The sequence below is a fragment of the Arachis duranensis genome, chromosome 1 (genome assembly GCF_000817695.3).
Source record: "Arachis duranensis cultivar V14167 chromosome 1, aradu.V14167.gnm2.J7QH, whole genome shotgun sequence".
In the NCBI taxonomy this organism is placed as follows: Eukaryota; Viridiplantae; Streptophyta; class Magnoliopsida; order Fabales; family Fabaceae; genus Arachis; species Arachis duranensis.
The window spans coordinates 64803872-64816159 of NC_029772.3; the positions used below are offsets into that span (position 1 = coordinate 64803872).

Here is a 12288-nt window from a genome sequence, read left to right on the forward strand (position 1 = left end):
ATTCATAGGTTGCATCTCATACATTCTATCATTCCTCTTCATCTCTTTATAGTTTCTCTTGAGCTTAGCATGAGGACATGCAATTGTTTAAGTGTGGGGATGTTGATAAACCACTATTTTATGGTTTATCTTATGCATAATTGAGTAGTTTTTATCAACTCTTTACTCACTTATTCATACAATTCGCATGTTTTACATTTTCCTTCCTGATTTTGTGCTATGATTGAAAACATGCTTCTTTGATCTTATATTTTCTTATTATTAATCCTCTCTTATGACCATTAGATGCCTTGATATGTGTGTTAAGTGTTTTCAGATATTATAGGGCAGGAATGGCTTGGAGGATGGAAAGGAAGCATGCAAAAGTGGAAGGAATACAAGAAGTTGGAGAAACTGCAAAGCTGTCAGCCTGACCCTCTCGCACTAAAACGACCATAACTTGAGCTACAGAGGTCCAAATGACACGATTCAAGTTGCGTTAGAAAGCTAACATCCGGGGCTTCGATTTGATATATAATATGCCATAGTGGCCCTGAAGCTAGGCGACGCGACCGCGTGCTCCATGCGGCCGCGTCGCAGTGACGAAAAGCCAGCGGGGCAGATTTCTTCTCCAGCGATTTCTGGGCTGTTTTCGACCCAGTTTTCGGCCCAGAAAACTAAGATTAGAGGCTATAAAGTAGAGGGATTGCATCCATTCAAAGGAGGCACTCATAATTCACTTTTCATATTTTTAGATGTAGTTTTTAGTGAGAGAGGTTCTCTCCTCTCTCTCTCTTAGGATTAGGATTTAGGACTTCTCTTAGTTTTAGGAGTGACTCTCAATCCCAAGTTCTTTATTTTTATTTATCCCAATTTAATTTATGAACCCTTCCATGTTACAGATTACTCTTTTAAATTAATGTTATTTGAGATATTTCAGATCTATGATTGCTTTCTTTAATTTATGTTGTTGGTACTTATCCAAATTATTTTCATTCGAGTAGATAGTTTTCCTTTTGGCTTTGGTTAAATAACTGGTGACTCTTGAGTTATCAAACTCATTGTTAACTGAAAATTGGAATTCATCCACTTAACTAACCTTCATAGTTAGAGGTTAAAAAAGTGGGAGAAAAATCCAATTCTCATTATAATTGATAAGGATAACCAGGATAGGACTTCCAGTTCCCATACCTTGCCAAGAGTTTATTTTATAGTTATTTATTTATTTTTCTTATTATTTTTTGTGCAACATACTGCCCCCTTACTTCCAAAACCCCAATTTACAAACTCATAACCAATAATAAGAACATACTTCCCTGCAATTCCTTGAGAAGACGACCCGAGGTTTAAATACTTCGGTTATCAATTTATTTAGGGGTTTGTTACTTGTGACAACCAAAACGTTTGTACGAAGGGATTTCTGTCGGTTTAGAGACTATATCTACAACGCGACTGTTTTTATGAAATTCTTTACTGGCAAAAATCCTAACGTCAAGGACAACTTTTGGTTAATTGCTTGTATCTTTCCCAAGCTTCATAGAGAGACTCACCTTCCTTCTGTCTGAAGGTTTGGACATCCACTCTGAGCTTACTCATCTTTTGAGGTGAAAAGAATTTGGTCAAGAAAGCATTGAACAACTTGTCCCAAGAGTTCAAGCTTTCTCTAGGTTGTGAGTCCAACCATGTCCTAGCTCTGTCTCTCACAGCAGAGGGAAAAAACATAAGTCTGTACACCTCGGGATCAACCCCGTTGGTTTTAATAGTATCACAGATTTGCAAGAATTCAGATAAGAACTTATGAGAATCTTCTGATGGAAGTCCATGAAACTTGTAGTTCTGCTGCATTAGAGAAACTAATTGAGACTTAAGCTCAAAGTTGTTTGCTCTAATGGTAGGAATTGAGATGCTTCTTTCATAGAAGTTAGAAGTTGGTCCAGCATAGTCACCAGGCATCTTCTTTGCATCTCTGGCATTGTTGTTATTTTCGGCTACCATGTCTTCTTCTTTTTCGAAAATTTTTGTCAGGTCCTTTCCAGAGAGTTATGCTTTAGCTTCTCTTAGCTTCCTCTTCAGAGTCTTTTCAGGTTCAAGATCAGCTTTAAGAAGAATGTTTTTATCCCTATTTCTGCTCATATGGAAAAGAAGAGAACAAAAAAGAAGAGGAATCCTCTATGTCACAGTATAAAGATTCCTTTATGTGAGTAGAAGAATAGAAGAATAAGAGTGGAGAGGGAAGAAGAAGAATTCGAACACACAGAGAGAAGAGAGGGTTCGAATTATGAGTAGAAGAGAAGTGTTAGTAGATAAAAAAAATAAATAGAAAGAGATGAGAGAGAGAGGGAATTCGAATATTAAATAAAAGAAAAGGGAAAATATTTTTGTTTTTATTTTAAATATTAGTTAGTATTCAAAAATTAAGAAGAGGAATAAAATAAAATTATATTTTAAAATAATTAGTTAATTAAAAAGATTTTTGAAAAGAGGAAGGTGATTTTCGAAAATGAGAAGTGAAAAAGTTGTTAGGTGGTTTTGAAAAAGATAAGAAGTTAGAAAAAGATTTTGAAATTAAAATTTGAAAAAGATATGATTTGAAAAAGATTTGATTGAAAAAGATATGTTTGAAAAGATGATTGAAAAAAAATTAAAAAGATTTGATTTTTAAAATTAAAATTGATGACTTGACTAACAAGAAACTAAAAGATATGATTCTAGAATTTAAAGATTGAACATTTCTTAACAAGAAAGTAACAAACTTGAAATTTTTTGAATCAAATGCTTAATTTAGAAAGGTTTTTGAAAATATAAAAATAAGAAAAAGATTTTGAAAATCAATTTTTAAAATTTTTGAAAATATTAAGAAGAAAAATGAAAAAGATTTGATTTTTGAAAAAGATTTGAAAAGATAGAATTTTTAAATTGAAATTTTGACTTGACTAACAAGAAACAACTCAATTTTAAAAATCTTTGACTAAGTCAACCCAAAAATTCAAAATTTATGAGTAAAATAAGGAAAAGATATTTTTTTGATTTTTGAATTTTAAAGAGGAAAGAGAAAAACAAAAAAAAATTGACTCAAAACATAAAAATTTTGGATCAAAACCAATGATGCATGCAAGAACACTTTGAATGTCAAGATGAACACCAAGAACACTTTGAAGATCATGATGAACATCAAAAACTTATTTTTGAAAAAAATTTTAAGAAAAGAAAGACATGCAAGACACCAAACTTAAAAATTTTTTAAACTTTTGACTCTAAAAATTCGAAAATGCATATGAACAACAAGAAAAGACTCAAAACAAGGAAATCACAAGATCAAACAAAGACAATCATCAAGAACAACTTGAAGATCAAGAAGAACATACGCATGAGTTTCAAAAAATGCTAGAAAAATAAAAATATGCAATTGACACCAAACTTAAAATTTGACTCTAGACTCAAACAAGAAACACAAAAAAATTTTTTGATTTTATGATTTTATTAAATATTTTTTGAAAGATTTTTGAAAAATTTTTGAAAATAGAACAAGAAGAAAATTACCTAATCTAAGCAACAAGATGAACCGTCAGTTGTCCAAACTCGAACAATCCTCGGCAACGACGCCAAAAACTTGGTGCACGAAATTATGATCACACTTTTCACAACTCCGCACAACTAACCAGCAAGTACACTGGGTCGTCCAATTAATACCTTACGTGAGTAAGGATCGATCCCACAGAGATTGTCGGCTTGAAGCAAGCTATGGTCATCTTGTAAATCTCAGTCAGGCAGATTCAAATGGTTATGAGGTGTTGATAATTAAAAGATAAATAAAGCGGAAAATAAAATATAGTTACTTATGTAGTTCCTTGCTGGGAATTTCAGATAAGCATTTGGAGATGCTATGTTGCCTCTGAACCTCTGCTTTCCTATTGTCCTCATCCAATCATGCGTACTCCCTTCCATGACAAGCTGTATGTTGGTGGATCACCGTTGTCAATGGCTACCATCCGTCCTCTCAGTGAAAACATGTCCTCTACGGTTTCCCGCATGGCTAATCAGTTGTTGGTTCTCGATCGTGTCGGAATAGAATATATTTATTCTTTTGCACACTTTTATTGCGCCCAACAGTCACGAGTTTGAAGCTTGTCACAGTCATCCCATCCCAGATCCTACCCGGAATACCACAGACAAGGTTTAGATTTTTCGGATCTCAAGAATGCTGCCGATTGATTCTAGCTTATACCACGAAGGTTCTAACATCACGGATTCGAATGCTCTGTTGTCAGGAGAGGTGATTCAGATCCGTGGGTCAGAGACCAAAGAGAGTATACTCTAGTTGTTGTCCAATGACTACGTTGAACATCATGTAGACCGCTTTGTGGTTGTCAGGCACGCGGATCTTGGCTAAGCGAGTAACAAAGACTGGGTGATTGTCACGGGTCACCCATTCATTCTGACTTAACTGAATTAAGTACGAGAGTATATCTTGGAGGAGAAGTAGGCATGAATTGAATAGAAAAACAATAATACTTGCATTAATACTCGAGGAACAGTAGAGCTCCTCACCTTAGTTTGTGAGGTGCAGAAACTCCACCGTTGGAAAATACATAAGAACAAGGTCTAGTCATGGCCAAATGGCTAGCATCCCAAATGGAATAATACAATCAAAATAGGGTTCAAAGACCTTATCTAAGGATCGAAGAATGGTCCAAGGATGTGAATACAATAGTAAAAAGTGCTATTTATACTAAACTAGTAAACTAGGTTTACATAAAATGAGTAGATAATACAAAATTCCACTTCCGAGGCCCACTTGGTGTGTGTTTGGGCTGAGCATTGAAGCTTTCACGTGCATAGGCTCTTCTTGGAGTTTAAATGCCAGTTTTGTTGCTAGTTTGGGGGTTTAACTCCAGCTTTGGTGCCAGTTCTGGCATTTTACGCCAGAAAAGGGTCTCTGGTGGGCGTTTGGATGCCAGTTTGGGCCGTCAAATCCCACACAAAGTATGGACTATTATACATTTCTAGAAAGTACACATTGAGAGCGCTCCAATTGGGGTTCTGTAGCTCCAGAAAATCCACTTCGAGTGCAGGGAGGTCAGAATCCAACATCATCTACAGTCCTTTCTCAGCCTCTGAGTCAGATTTTTGCTCAGGTCCCTCAATTTTAGCTAGAAAATACCTGAAATCACAAAAAAATAAACAAACTCATAGTAAAGTCTAGAAATATGATTTTTGCATAAAACTAATAAAAATATACTAAAAAGTAACAAAAACATACTAGAAACTACCTAAAAACAATGCCAAAAAGCATATAAATTATCCGCTCATCAATAGGTCATGAGTATCTTACACATTGAAATGTGAGTAGTGCATGTGCTTAAGCAAGCAAAATTAATGATACAATAAAGGCACAAGAAGTAAAAAATAGAGACAATGTGATTGCATTAATAAGTGGTGTCCATGATACATTGCAAAAAATATATAAGTGGCACACCAAACTTAGTGTGACACTTTCGCTTGAAATTGATGCAAGTATCCAGTAAAGATTGGAAATAAGTTTTGTTGCATAGAAACACCAAACATAGAATTCAATCACATGTCAATTTATTTGAACTAAAACTAAGCAAATGAAACTGTTCTATGCTAATAACATAATCACCAAGAGAAAAATTTATCACGAGCGAGTAAGGATTTCTTGTTGAGGTATTAACAAAAAAAGTTAAAGAACAAAATAAATGAAAGTATTAAAAACAAAATAATGAATAAAACAAAGAGAAAGAAAAAGTGTCACACCAAAACAAAGATAACACTGCAGGCCTAAGAAGCAAAGGCAATATGATTGTACAAACAAGTGGTTTTGCTAGATTCATTGCATATAAAGTTAAATGGCATACCAAACTTAAAAACTTAGTGTGACACTTTCATTTTAAAATGTTGCAAGTATCCAGTAATGATTGGAAACAAACTGTTGCAAGGCAACACCAAACTTAGAATGCAATCATATGCCAAATTACTGAAAATAGACAAAACAAAGAAAAGAATGTTACCTACAGTTGGGTTGCCTCCCAACAATCGCTCTTTTAATGTCATTAGCTTGACATGTTGTGCTCAACTTTCTTTCTCTTCATCTAGTTGATTAAGAGGAATGACCTCAAGGGGAGAGAAGAGCAAGTTGATGCCCCCGATTTTGGCCTCCTCCCAGCAAGCTTCCTTTTGCTATTTGCTTGGTTTGATTTGCTTGTTGGGGCAGCAGGGGTTGGATTGCTTGGGGTTGACCATTTCTTCTTCATGGATATGATCAATGGTAGCTTGGTCACAATCCTCTCTTCGGTGCTCTTGTTGGTTGCCTTCACTCTTGGATCCCCAGACTTGGATGTTGTGTGATGATTGGAGTGTGCTCTTCATCAAAAGCCTCTTGAATTGGTGGTTCAATGAGCCCTTCCTCTATGCAACTTTCTGCTTCACTTGAGTATGGATTCCCTTGATTGACTTCCTCCCATTCTTCTACATGATATTCCACTAAGTCCTTTGGGAGTGAGTCTTCACGTTCCTCCGTCACCTCAAGTAGCCTCTGTGTATATGGAATCCTTGGCTCACATACCTCCGTCACCTCATTCTCGATTGAAGTTTCACTTGATATAGGGGCTTCTTCTTCTTGCTCTTCCACTTCATCCTTTGTACTCAACATTTGGTCTAAACGCACTTCCATGTTTTTGAAAAAGGTTTCTTGTTCTGTCCAAGAATTTTTCATTTCCTCTTCATATCTCTCTAGCATGGACTCAAGCTTTGAGAGTCTTTGGTTCATGGAAGTCTGTGTGGGTTGTGAGTTTTGGAAGAGATTTTTTGTTGATGCAAAGTCAAGTGATGATGAATTTTCAAATGAAAAACTTGGAGGTGAGGTGGGGCAATTTTTGCATAAATGAATTGAAGGTAAGCTCAAGTGATGATGGCTCTTGTTAAGTGGAATATGGACTATTGAATGCTCTTTGGTTTTTATCCTCCCACCCACAACTTGAGTTATTGTCTAATTCATCACAATATAGACCATTTTGTGGTCCTGGGGAGCAATCTTGCATGAATGTATTGATAACATAATCAAGTGATGATGTCTTTTGATGAATAGAATATGGACCATTAAAATCTCTTTGGTTTTGACCTTCCCAGCTACAACATGAGTAGTTGTTAGATTCATCAAAACATGGCTCATATTATGTCTCTGGGAAGCGCCCCATTTCATTTGATTGTTCATACTCTATCATCCTTTGTTGATATTCCCATCCACCATTAGCATAATGACGTAAATCATATTATGGTGGTGGGCAATATTTCACGTGATTTGATTGATCATTTTGTGGCTCTGGAGCATATCTCCACTGGGTGGATTGCTCATAATCTGTTACTTCTTGGTGATACTCCCAGCCACCATTAGAATAGTCATTTTGTGATGGTGGACAATATCACATAAAATTTGTTTGATCAAAAGATGAGGTGAACTCCATTTAAATTTTGTAAAACACAATCACCAAGAAAAATTGAAATTCCTCATGTCACATATAAGTGAGGAAATAACACAAACACCTTAATATCAGCAGAAAATAGAAAATTAAAAGAACTTAAATGACAAAAACAAAGAAAATGCTTAATCTAGACTTATCACCCACTTAATATCGGGTCGCATCAAGTAGTAAAACTCACAAGAGTGAGGTCGATCCCACGAGAATTGATGGATCAAGCAACTTTAGTGAAGTGATTAGTCTAGTTAAGCGAATATTGATGAATTGAGTGAAATTTGAATGACAGAATATAAATTGCAAGAATTGTAAATTGCTGAAAGTAAATTGGCAGAAACTTAAATGGCAAGAAACTTAAATTGCATGAAAAATAAATTGCAGGAAATGTAGAGGGCTTTGGGTGCAGGAAAATTAAAGAGGCAATAAATCAAAGTACTCAAAGTGAATTCAAGGACAATTAACAGAAAGAAAAATTCATTAGGGATTGGAGATATTAAAATCCATCATGAATCAAATGGATCTCAACTTCTTTCTCAATCATATGAGTAGATCTATCGCAGATTGAAATTGATTGGATCCTAATTCCTTGGCAATCCAATTTCTCTAATCACAATCAATCTTGCCAATTCCTTGATCTAATTGTCATGAGAAGAGGTTAAGTGCACATCTCTCATCTATAAGCCACACAATCTCTCGAGATCTCAATTCCTCCCGAATGGTGTTGATCAAGAGAGTTGTGAAGGATAGAGCCCCAATTCTAATGCCCATGATTCCCCTTCCGATGCTCACATAAGCATTCAACAGATTTAAACCCCCTTCCAGAGTGAATGAATCTCAACCAAAATAGAGGATATCTTATAGCTACACAAATGAATTGAGGAGAAGAAGAAGAAATTCACTCAATCATGTGATTTATAATAGAGCTCCTCCCCTAATGAAATAGGGTTTAATTGATCATACCTCTAAGAACAAGTGCAAGAAATTTAAATTGCATGAAAAATAAACTCAGCTCAAAGAAAACTAAAATGTAAAATTCCAGAAGAGAAGAAGTGCAAGAATTTGAATTGCATAAAAGTAGAACTGGATTCAGTACAAACTTAAAGAAGAAAGTGCAAAAAGTAAAATGGGTACAAAAGAAAAATTCTACACTAAGCTCTCTGGAGTCTCTAATCCTCTAAGAGAGCTCTGGAGTCTCTAATCCTCTACCCTCAGCCCTTTCTCCTACTACTCCTGCCAGCTTCTCTAATGAATTGAAACTGATGCCTTTATATAGGCTTTCCTAAATTACAAATTGAAATGAAATTAAAAGCAAATTACAGTCAAATGAAAATTAACTATTCTAGATGATTCTTGTGGCCTTGATTGGTTGACACTTGTGGGCTTGCTTGATTGAATTTAGAATGGGCTTGGATTGAAATTAATCGAACCAGATTAACACTCCCAGGAGAACGTAGCGCTCTTAAAGAGAGCGGAGCGCTTGTGCACCCACGCGTATGCATAACACACACGTGCGCGTCAATCAGCATTTCGAGCATCCACGCGTACGCGTGATATATGCCTACGCGTCCCTTGGTAGCACTCTCCAAACTAGCGTAGCGTTCGTGCCAAGAGCGCTCACCCACGCGTACGCGTCATACACGCGTACACTTGGATTGCACAATGTCACTTCCATGCTGCTGCTTCACCCACGCGTTTGCGTGCCTCTTCACCTATATCACATCCACGCGTATGCATCATGCACGTGTATGTGTCGATGGCCAACTTTGAATTCCAAATTTGAACGTTGTCAATGGCGCTTGTTGCAAGAGAGCGTAGCGCTCTCCTGGGCGCTGGTTTCTTTTGCTGAGTGTTTTTGGGCCTTAAAGATGCCTATCAATTGTGCTCCAATTTCATGCCAAATATAGACTATTATATATCGTTGGAAGCTCTGAATGTCAGCTTTCCAAGGCAACTGGCAGCGCATCAATTGGATATCTGTAGCTCAAGTTATGGTTCTTTGAAGAAGGCATAGTCGTGCTGTCAGGGGTTGCTGGCGCTCTTGGAGAAAAGCGTAACGCTCTTGGCAAAGCGTAGCGCTCTTGGTGCGAGCGTACCACTCTTGGTGAGAGTGGAGCGCTCTTGGCACTGTTTGGAGGTCAAAGTTAGCGCCAGCTTCTGGAGCCCAAAATTAAGGTTCACCCCATACTAGTATATATGGTTGGAAAGATCTGGATGTCTAATTTCCAACGCAATTAAGAGCGCATCATTTAAAACTCTGCAGCTTGAGTTATCCTCCTTGGAAGAGGAAGAGGTCAGCTAGCCTTAATACTTCTAGGTTGATACTATGTTCAACTTTGAACTTTCGGGATAAGTTTTCTCCCTCAGACTTAGTGTCCACCATGCAGTGCCATATATGCTTGGAAAGCTCTAGATTCCTACATTCCAATGCCACTAGAAACATCTCATTTGGAGCTTTGTAGCTCGAGTTATTTATGTTCAAGTGTGAAGAGGTTAGGGTTGCAGATGCTCTTTGCTCCTCTTTGAGTTTGTTTCCAACTCTTTTGCCAAGTGTGCTTCTTCTATTAGCGGTTTTATTGCTTCTTTTTCTATTATTTCCTAAAAAATTCATTAAATCAAAATATCAAAGTAATATACTACTTAAGCACTTAAACACTCAATAATTAAGCATAAAACATTAATTTCTTGTATGAAAAAGCATAGAAAAGCCTAACATGATGCGCAGTAATCACTCCATATGCTATTCATTAAGAGACATCATCACTGAATTGCGCTTTCGATACATTCATGCAAGATTACTCCCCAATACCACAAAATGATCCATATTGTGATGACTTTGATATTTATTCAAGCTATGGTAGGAGGATCAAAATCAAAGAGCATTTTATAGTTTATACTCCACTCATCAAGAGCCATCATCACTTGAGCATACCTTCAATTCATTTAAATTATCCAACCTCACCTCCCAGTTCCTCACTTGAAAATTCTTCATCACTTGACTATGCCTCAACACAAAATTCTCTCCAAAATCCATACAATTCATTTCGCCAACCACAAAACACATCTGATTACTCACAAAGTTTATTCCATATCCCTCAACACAACTTCACCACAATATCCACAAGTCCACAAAATCTGCCCCAACCTTCTCCTCTCTTGCTACAAGCAGAACAATGCCTTCAAAGTGCCATAGACTCCCAGGAGAGAGCTAGAGAACTCTTGGAAAGATAAGAACAATTCTTGGAAAGTAAAGAACAATCCTGGAAAGAGTAAGAAATCTTCTTTAAGAAGATGGATGGGTACTTAGAGCAAATAAGGAAAAACAGAGAACTACTAAGAAAGGAAGATGAAGACCAATTTGTGAGTGTAAAGGAGGAAGTGGAAGATCAAGACGAAGAGGCTTCTATATCAAGTGAAACTTCAATGGAGAAGGAGGTTGTGGAAGTATATGAGCCTAGGATTCCATATCCACTGAGGCTAACTGAAGTGACAGAGGAACATGAAGACTCACTTCCAAAGGACTTAGTAGAACATCATGAAGAAAAAAGGGAGGAAGTCAATCAAGGAAGTCCACACTCAAGTGAAGTAGAAAGTTGCATAGAGGAAGGGCTTACTGAACCACTAATTTAACAGGCTTTTGATGAAGAGAACACTCCAATCATCACACAATACCCAAGTCTTGATATCCAAGAAGTGAAGGCAACCAACAATAGCACCAAAGAGAGGATTGTGACCATGCTACCATTGACCACATCCATGAAGAAGAAAAGGTCAACCACAAGCAATCCAACCCCTGCTGCCCCAACAAGCAAAGCAAATCAAGCAAATAACAAAAGAAAGCTTGCTGGGAAGAGGCCAAGACAGAAGATACTGACTGGCTCTTCTTCTCCCCTGAGGTCATTCCTCTTGACAAATAAGAAGAAGAGGAAGAAAGTCATCAGCAACATGTCAAGCTAATGACACTAAAAGGGTGCTTGTTGGGAGGCAACCCAACTAAAGGTAGTTTTCCTTAGTTATTTCAATAAAGGAGTTAAGTAGATTTCTCTGTATTACAAAAAGCTAATGAGAGGGTGACGTTAGGATTTTTTCTAGTAAAGAATTTTATAAAAATAGTTGCGTTGTAGATATAGATTCTAAACCAACAGAAATCCCTTCGTGCAAACGTTTTAGTTGTCACAAGTAACAAACCCCTTTAAAATTGATAACCTAGTATTTAAACCTCGGGTCGTCTTCTCAAGGAATTGCAGGGAAGTATGTTCTTATTATTGGTTATGGAGGTTGTAAATTGGGGTTTTGAGAACGAGGAATGAATATGGCAATTAATTTAAATGACAATTAAAATGAATAAATACTGTAAAAAAAACCTTTTCGCAAGGTATGAGAAATTGGAAGTCCGACTTAGTTATTCTTGTCAATAATAATGAAAGTTGAATCTTAATTCCACTTAGTTAACCTTTGCTAAAGCAAAGGAAAGTCAAGGGACTAATTAGTTTAACCTTCGAATCCTATTTATTTCCTAAGAAAAGGTTGGGATTATTAAAGTTTAGTTCAATTAGCAAAGATAACTCCTGAATTACTGATTTCTTAACCAAGACCAAAAAGGGAAAAGTAAATTAATTCTACTGGAATGAAAATGTCTCCAGATTGGGAACAATCAATAGCATAAATAAAAGAAGGCAATATTAAACTGAAATACCTCAAATAACATTAAATAAGAAAATCATCATGAATGTGGCATTAGCCAAATAGGCAACATAACTAATATAAGCATTAAGGTATCCAAAAATAAGAAATAAATATAAAGTAAAAGAACATTGAA

General features: G+C 36.4%; 1 non-coding gene across 1 annotated transcript; it reads left to right on the forward strand.

Annotated features, from left to right (window-relative positions):
• Window positions 1–1467: 1467 nt before the first annotated feature.
• LOC127743079 (small nucleolar RNA R71) lies at window positions 1468–1569 on the forward strand. The gene has a single exon (XR_008004385.1). It is a non-coding gene; the product is annotated as a small nucleolar RNA R71 (small nucleolar RNA).
• The last annotated feature ends 10719 nt before the right edge of the window (window positions 1570–12288 follow it).